The sequence below is a fragment of the Rhagoletis pomonella genome, unplaced genomic scaffold, assembly GCF_013731165.1.
Source record: "Rhagoletis pomonella isolate Grant_MI unplaced genomic scaffold, Rhpom_1.0 Rhpom_scaffold_08060, whole genome shotgun sequence".
Classification (NCBI taxonomy): domain Eukaryota; kingdom Metazoa; phylum Arthropoda; class Insecta; order Diptera; family Tephritidae; genus Rhagoletis; species Rhagoletis pomonella.
The window spans coordinates 1-7,376 of record NW_023466590.1 but is presented as its reverse complement, the minus strand read 5'-3'; the positions used below and the strand labels follow the sequence as shown (position 1 = coordinate 7,376).

At 26.2% G+C, this 7,376-nt stretch overlaps 1 long non-coding RNA gene across 1 annotated transcript; it reads right to left on the bottom strand.

Annotated features, from left to right (window-relative positions):
• Nucleotides 1-12: 12 nt before the first annotated feature.
• LOC118755955 lies at nucleotides 13-7,360 on the bottom strand. The gene is made up of 2 exons (XR_004995085.1): nucleotides 7,241-7,360; nucleotides 13-208 (listed from the first exon to the last, which is right to left on the bottom strand). It is a non-coding gene; the product is annotated as an uncharacterized LOC118755955 (long non-coding RNA).
• Between the last annotated feature and the right edge of the window lie 16 nt (nucleotides 7,361-7,376).

Here is a 7,376-nt window from a genome sequence, read left to right as displayed (position 1 = left end):
TTTTTTTTGTTGTTTTCGCGATTTGTTGTTTTTCTTTTGTTTTTGTTTGTTTGTCCTAGAGTTGCCTTTCCATATGTTGGTTTCCTTGACTTTGATTGGGATTTGTTTTTGTTTTTGTTCGTCCTCAGATTCAACAAAACAATATTTAATAAGAATCAACAACGTTTCAACGTAATTATTAAAAAGGTTCCAAACAGTCAAAAAGCACCTGAATAATGAGAGAGAAAACATATAAAAGAGATTAGTATGATAAATCTAATGAAGGATCTATCCACACAAAAAAAAACGCTCAATCAAAAATAATGGAATTCAAAAAACAAATCATAATAATCTTAACGAAATCAAAGTATAAATTTGAATTGCTATGCAAATAACTTTCTAGTTAGAATTTCATACACATCTAGAAAAGTAGATTCTTGTTTAAATGTCTAGAAAGTGTTGGAAGATCCCTTTAAAATTTTTATAATTTCACTTAAGCTTATTGTTTTGTAATCTATGTAGATAAAGGGACTGCCAGAACTAAAGAAGTGATTATCATTTTTTTAAAGACTTTGAGTTTTTCTGGTGCATAATTTTTGAGCTTCTGCTCAAGATTTATAAAACTAAAGTTTTCTTATCAGCATAATTTTAAATTCTTTGTACACGGCCACGTCAAATTGAAGTTCTTAATAAAAAAGAAAAAAAAAGTAAACAGCTTAACTTTTGTTTTGTTAACATGAAAATTTCATTTTCAAAAAAAGCTCAGGATGTTTTCAAAACAGTGCAAATTGTTTGCATAGTAATTCTTATTCAATACAAAAACATAAGTCATATGAAAATTGTTAATAAAATTGTATTATATGTATTAAATATTAATAAATTAAAGCAGAAAAGTGTAATATGCTGCGCGGTGCACATTTTCGTGTTCAATGCACCCAGACGATGTAAAAATTGCTCGAAAATTGCTTCATAGTCAAATTCCAAGTAGAGCAATATTTCATAACATTTCGCAGGCACACACACATACAATAACATTTAAAGGAAAGGCAGAAAAAAAAACATAGCGGAAGTGCCAAACGTCTACACTCCCGGCGATTTAACGCGATAAGGAACGCAACAAATTCGGGAAAACTGCGTTCAATGCTGGTTTAGGTGGCTGGCGTGGTGGCAATGTGATGGCTTGGTTTAATTTATGTGTTTAGAAGCACAAGTGTGGGAAAGCCCAATAAAACTCTAGCTTCAAAAGAATGTTAGTAGCGTAAAAATGCATGTCTGGAGCAGAAGTTAGTAGGGGATTTTCGCTGACATAGACAAAAGTAAACAAGCACGCGCTTGATTGCCAAACAAAGAAATGAAAACACAAAATCAACTAAATTTTCAAGTTCAAAGTGCCGCTGCAGGGGTATAAGCTACGGCTTAGCTGTCTGATGTGTGATGATACATACTATTTATCAATGCTGTGGCGTGGAATGGTACAAGAAAAGCGGAAAAAATAAAAGCAAGTATCGAAGAGATACGAGTAGGAGATGCATTATTTAGGAGGTTTGTTAAATTTTTCCTAAAACTAGAATTTTTTCATCCTGGGTTTAAAAAATAAGCAGATATTGTGGGATTGGAATAAAATCTTTATTTATTTACTGTTGTTATTGAAACTAATTAAAATTTCAATAAAGTTTTATTTATTATTCAAAGCAAGTATATTTCAGAATTTCTTTTAAAAGTTTCAGAACACACAACTGTACTTTATTGAAAAATTAAATAAGATAAACTACTACACTTTAAGCAATTTTCTGAGTGCTCAGAATATATTTTTGAGTCTAATATGAGTACTTCACTTATAATGACTAATTTTAGACTCTTTTGATGTTATCAACTCTAAGGGCCGTTTTCACCATCTCTGGTTAACACTAATCTCCTGTTAAACATCGTTACCGACGTTATTGACTACATGCATATAACATTGTTTCGATTGTCTAATTCGTAAAATTTTTTTCAAGATAAATATTTTTCACACTACAAATTTTTGTTGTTATTCGTTTCTACAAAATTTCAAAAATAAATAAAACAAAACTTTTATTGCAATAAAGAAAATTTTACATTTTTTTAATTTCGTGATTGTAACCTTAAATTTATATAAAAAAAAAATTATTTAAAATGTAGAAAATAAAAAAATATTTTAAGTGCAAATTCGTCTTCCATAGAAAAATTTACAAAATTTGATATATCCCAATTTTTACACAAATGATACATTTTATTGTTAAAGCAATGGTGAAAAGAAAACAATACTAAAAATTAAAATGATCTAATGTTTAAAAGAGAAATTTTGAAATGATTATTTTTATTTTTTATTTTTTACAAACTATGTTTTATCGTCACAATTTTTATTATATTAAGCTTTGAAAAATTTAAATTAAACAATACTGAAAAAAATTTTTGAGATAATTATATTTTTTTCTTACAAATAATTTTTATGTTTATAACTTTTATTATATTTAGTTTTCAAAAATTGGAATATGTGCATATAAAACATAATTTCATTGTATAAAACGCTTGAGAAAAAAAAAATAATTAAAAGAGAACAAAGAAATAAAAAAGAAAACTAAAAAAATAATTAAATAAAAAACTATTTGAAATATTTTATTTTAAAATCATGTGGGAATTTGAATAAAAAGAAAATATTTTGATATTTAAATTTTAAAGATTTAAAATTTGTTTGCATAAAATTCACTTTTCTTTGAAAACTATTTTAAAAGTTAGAAACTTTTCTTTTTAAAATAAAATCTCAGGACTTATAAGTTTAAATAACCTATCAGGAGAAAAAAAATTATTTTTTAATAAAAAATTAAAACTACATATTTTAAAAGTAAGAAACTTTTCTTTTTAAAACAAAATCTCAGGACTTATAAGTTTAAATCAGGAGAAAATACAATTATTTTTAATACGAAAAAATTTTTTACATATGTATGTATATGTGCGTATGTAGATAAATATACATATGTATATAAGTAAGCATTTAATTTTTTCATAAAATACATTGTGCAAAATGTTGCACTTGCTTTTTGGAGAAAAAAAACGATAACTTTGGTGTCCATCAGAAATGAAGAAACCGAATTTCGCTAAAGAAAATTGCTTTAGTGTTAAAATATTTCTCCTATTCTTTTGAGTCAGATATCCATACGTCTATAAAAATATTTACAAATCATTTTTTTTTTCTCACACACGCCCACAATCAATAAACTATTGTATCAAATTCGCACGAACCAAAACGAAGAAAACCGCAGTGATAGGTGCACTCATACATACATAGATACCTATGTGTGTATGTATGTATATTTATTAGTTACACATTTTGATACACAGTTATGACTATGTAGTTTTTGTTAGTATCTTTCATTCCATGCATCTTCTAAACACTGCACTTTGCACCACATTCATATGCATGTGTACATAGATATGTTCGTATTTCATTTTCATTTTCTAAGCATTTCGCATTCGTCTTCATTTGTCTTTTTGGCAAAAATCCATGTATGTATTCCGAATATTAACTTCCGTTCATTCACAGAGCCAAGCACGCATACATACATACATACATACATACATACACACATACGCATGTTTATGCACTTTTCACTCTTTGCATACATACATCCAAAACCAAAGAACAAAAGCACACGAAATGAGTGTGAATTCTAAGCTCTAATCACGCGCGAGCCACCAGTACACCAGTACAAAAGTGCAGCAACACCTGCACCACCCCTACGACCATCTACACCATTATGGGAGTGAATCTTTTGTTGTTGCCGCCGCCGCCGCCGCCGCCGCCATTAGAATTTAGTTCCAGTTTGTTTCTTGCAAACGCAAAATGGGCAACCATATTGTACTCTATTGTGGAGGTACTCGTAAGCGACGCGAACGCGAACATTTTGCCGGCAACGAAAGTGTGGAAGATGGCGCGAGAAATTGAAAACATTGCGTTAGGTGTGATTAGGGAAATTAGTATTAGATTTTTTTGTTTTTTTTTGTTTTTAGTATTGAAACGCGGATTCGTTTATTTTATTTTATTAGTTTTTTAGTAGTTTAAGGTTCACGTTTTTTTGTATATTGTTGTTGAAGTGTTGAATGTGGTTTTTACTTATCTATTTTTGGTTTTTTTTTTACCTTTTTTCGAACTTCTTCGAATAAGTATAAATTTATTTAATATTTCGTTGTATGTATGTATTGTTTTTTTTTTTGTTATACCAACAAATTTGTTGTTCTAGTTAGAAGTATTGTTTTTTTTCTGGGAATGGCGAGAAACAAAATACACTAAAATAAATGTTGACAACTGAGACTTTCTAAATTGTGCGTTATTATTTCTATATTTCTCAATCAAAACGATTTTTTAGTATTTTTAGGTGTACAATGCTATCAAACATAAAACAAAAAATGTTTGATTTCTGCTTTGAAAAAATGCTTCACAAAATTTTTCAAAAACAAGATCCTAAAATTTTTCAAATTTTTTTAAACCAAAATTAAACAAATTTTCTTACAGCCAGTTTCATGAAACCCTTTTTAGAATTTGGATGATTTAAAATTTTTTAATTTTGTATGAAAATTGACAGAAAATTAAAAATCATTCTGCATTTGAATAGCTGACGAAACCAGCTATTAGAGATGTAATTTTTTTTCCTATCTACTTAAATTGCGTAAAAATTTTATTTTTTAATTCTAAATTTTCTGAAAATTAAAACTACGATTTATCTAACCTTTTGTAAGCCAAGAAAATAAAAATATTTAGAAAGGCGATTTTTTCGCATCTTCATATTTAAATACGAATAAAAAATTAATAACTTAAGTGCTCGAATTAGATAAAATTTAAATTTTTTATATATATATTATATTTTTTTGTGAAATATTTTAAAATAAAAATTATAAATGTTAAAAAATACTCAACAACTTTTAAATGTCTAAATTTTAGTAAATTTTAGGAGTATGTAAGAGAAACCGAACTTTAGTAAATTTTTATTGCACAACGCTTATGCAATAGAGTGAAAATTTAAAAAAAAAAAACTAAAACTGGTGAATAAAATTTTTTGAGGCGCAAAATTTTTATTGGAGCAAATGTTTTATGTAAATTCTATTGTTTTATTGCTGTGAAATTTTGTTCGGGTTATATTTTATTTAAATAAAATGTAATTATATATAGTTTCTTTACCATTAATTTTTATAAAGTTAAACAAAAAAAAATGGTTCTTGAAAAATTAATTTTTAATCTATAGTAAAAAGAAACTTTTAATGTATTGCCTAATTTTGTTAAATAAATTTTTTAGAAGCATTTGGGTGGTTCAAGAGCTGTCATATTGTCTTTAATATATTTAAAGCTTTTAACGGTCAAATTAATATTTAGAAGACTTGGAACCACTATCAACTGTTTATTAGCTGTGTGAAAATTTATATGATTTTTATGGTACCTTGCCACCTAAATATATTTTTAGACGTTTAAAGTTATCCCAAATATTTTTGTCCTTAGCCTTTAGTGATTTCGTTCGCAATTCTCTTGGAAGCACAATTTTGGGGCGTAGTTTCTCTTCTTTTCAAGCTCAAACCCGATTTGTCTTTAAATGTTTGAAGAAAGAACTAATAATTTCTTGAAATTTAGTCCGCTAAGAATCCGATATTTTTTTCACAACAAAAAAAATTTATTTAAACAGTTTTGCACAAAATTTTTTTTTTTTTATTGAAAAGTTTAAATATAACATAAATTTTAAATTTTAAATAATTCCCAAATTTTCCTATATGTTACTGTATATGTGTATTTGTTTTAAAAAAGAAATTTTAACACACAGCGATAAGTTTTTATTTATTTATTTTTTTATTTTAACTTGATATTTTTTTTTAATTTTATATGAAAGCTGTTAACGTTATTACCAATTTTCATTTATTTAATGGCTGGTTTCGTAGATATAGCTTTTTCTGTTATGAAAATAATTTTTTAATAATTTTTACTTAAAATTATAAATAATAAATGTAGTTTATGCTTTTTCGCTATTTTTTTAATCATTTCCAAACAATTTTTTGATAATTTCCAAGCTTGAATTTTTCAATTTTAAAGTTTTCATAATTCTAATTTATGCGTGTGTGTTAAGAATTCTCTTATCTATGAGTTTTATAATTTTTAATTATTGTTGCTTGTTAAATTTAGTTGTTTGAATCAAATGCATCGTCCAAATTCTACAAAGTTTATTAAAAGAATAATAAAAATCTCCCCAAAAAAGGCTGTACATAAATTTGTTTTGCATAGTTAGGACCAGTTTCAATTACTTTAATGAAAAATTTAACTTTACAAATATTTATAACACTTTATATCTTCTATTATTCGTTTAAATTTTTGATTAATTACAATAAAATTTTAGTACATTATTTTAAATTTTTGACCAGTTTCATTTACTTTACTGAAAAACTTTTATTTTGCAGACATTTAAAAAACTTTAAATCTTTAGTTGTTTAAAAATTTCCATTCCACATTTTTTACAACTTTTTATTTAATTGTAATAAAATTTTTAAAAATTATTATTATAAGCAAATGCAGGTATCACAATTTATTTTTAGCAAGTTTTTCTGTAATGTAACTTTTATGAATATTTTGTTATATTAAAACAACAATAATTGACAAGGGCTACTATATCAGATCATGAAACCTCATTAGAATCCATATCATATCGTGAAAAGCAAGCTATCTACCCTCTAAGCTACATTTTTTAGTATATACTTTTTTTGCATTAAAAACAATCATTTCCTTATTTGTCTGCTGTTTTATTTACATAGATTTATATGTAATCTGACAATTTGTATGATTATATTATTTACTGCAAGCATACATATGTTTAAATAAAAATGTTATAAATTTATATGACAATTATTTATATTTTTTTTTATATTTCAGATTAGTTTCTGTGTTGTATTAATTATTTAGTTCATATAAAAATTTTTTTTAATTATTTTTTTTTTTTTTATTTTTTTAAAAATTTCAAGAAGTGACAATTTTCTTGGTCAATTTGTCAATTTGTTATCAGTGTATTTGATTTCCATTCTAATCCTTCTTCCACTGTCACAGACACATCATCAGTACTTATGTAGTATGTAGATTTGTTTTCAATTTCTCATCACTTCACTTCCACACTTTCTTTCGGCTGCATATTTTGGTTTTCGGTTTTCGGTTTTCTTATTTTTTTTTGTTTGTATTTTTTCCGCCAAACACAAAATCAAAATTTTCTAAGTTCACCGAAAATTGTCTCGCATTTTTCTCCAGAGCAAACCAAAAGTCAGTACAAAAGTCGAGATACTGGCGGTACGCGAGCAACGCAAAGAAACCCGCCAAGGAACAATCGTGCCGAAACAACGCCAATACCAACAACTAC